This window comes from Aplysia californica, unplaced genomic scaffold (assembly GCF_000002075.1).
Source record: "Aplysia californica isolate F4 #8 unplaced genomic scaffold, AplCal3.0 scaffold00174, whole genome shotgun sequence".
In the NCBI taxonomy this organism is placed as follows: Eukaryota; Metazoa; Mollusca; class Gastropoda; order Aplysiida; family Aplysiidae; genus Aplysia; species Aplysia californica.
This window is the reverse complement of record NW_004797444.1, coordinates 961175-962586: the sequence shown is the minus strand read 5'-3', so window position 1 is coordinate 962586 and position 1412 is coordinate 961175.

Below are 1412 nucleotides of genomic sequence, written 5' to 3'. Positions count from 1 at the left end.
GTTGGGGGGTTGGGGGGTGGTAAGTGTATTACGGCGCTCGCAAGTGCATAAGGTCATATGAGCGCGCTTGATGCATTAATCATTTTCAGTTGGTAAAAAATTTTGAATTTTGCCGGGTGGCGGCCGAAGCCTACTCTTATCGATTTTAGACCACCAAGGGATCTTTAATTAACGTGCGCAACTTGCACTCGGGACTTCCGAGGTTTTTCGCCCTTGTCCGAGAAGGCTAGGGGTAGATTTTTCCTACCAGAAGATCAGTAGTGGGGTTGAAAGACAGCAGTAAGAAGGAACCAAGGAGTAGCAGTAGAAAGGCAGTAGAAATAGCCAGGAGCCCAGAGGAGGGGGCAAAGGAGGCGAGGGGGTGGGGGCAGAAGGTGGAGACGAAAGCAGATGACAAAACATTGCTAAAGAGCAGGAAAGAAGATGAAAGAAGACAATTTTAGAGAAGAAAATGTTTCGGTCGTTACCCGGATTCGAACCAGCGACCTTTGAATGAGAGGCGAACACCTTAACCTCTGGGCCACGAGAGCCTCCTGTTGTTGTTTTTGTTGTTTCTCTTTTCTTTTCTTTTTTCTGTTATTGGGCTATGATTCTAAGAACTAAGCGCCCAACAAGACACACGTTCCTGCGTGTCGTGTTCTGGAATCTGTCTATCTGTCTGTCTATTTGTCTGTCTGTCTCTCTCTCTCTCTCTCTCTCTCTCTCTCTTAGATTCTCCCAATACGAAACACCCAGATCATTCTTCGTTTGCCACCGACGGTCGTGGTGCAGCGGTTAGGGTCTTCACCGATGCACTCAGATGACCCGCGTTGGATTCCCATTGGGGCGAATGAAATTTTATCAACCGTTTAGATCTTTCAGCTGGGACGTTGTGTCCCTCTCAGCCCTTGATGGCCCAGACAGGCAGGGTCGAAGTCGGCCTCCTACTTACTTTTTCCTTTTCCGACCTCTGTTGTTACCTTACGCCACCTAAATAATCTAAACTCTGTCGGTGGGGGGTGTAAAACAAAACGCTTACGATAATCTGCGTTTGTCAGCACTCCTACTTTTCCGTTAGTGCCAAGGGCAGATGAAGTATGCTCGGTCAACACAAAGCAGGGACCACAGCCAGTGGGAGTGTCCATACCACACTGAGAAACGGGGCTTGGCTAAGCTTCCAACCAGCAGGTCAGAGCACGGGTTGTCCAACGGCCTACACACCTTTCAAACACGTAGATCTATCTGACTGAAGCGATTTACGTTTTCTTTCTACCACACACAGCATAAGCTTCTCCTTCGAGGTTTCGCTTGTTTGCGTGTGCTTGTTTGTGTGCGTGCTTGTGTGTGTGTGTGTGTGTGTGTGTGTGTGTGTGTGTGTGTGTGTGTGTATGTGTATGTGTGTATGTGAGAGAGGGAGGGTGAGAGAGAGGGAG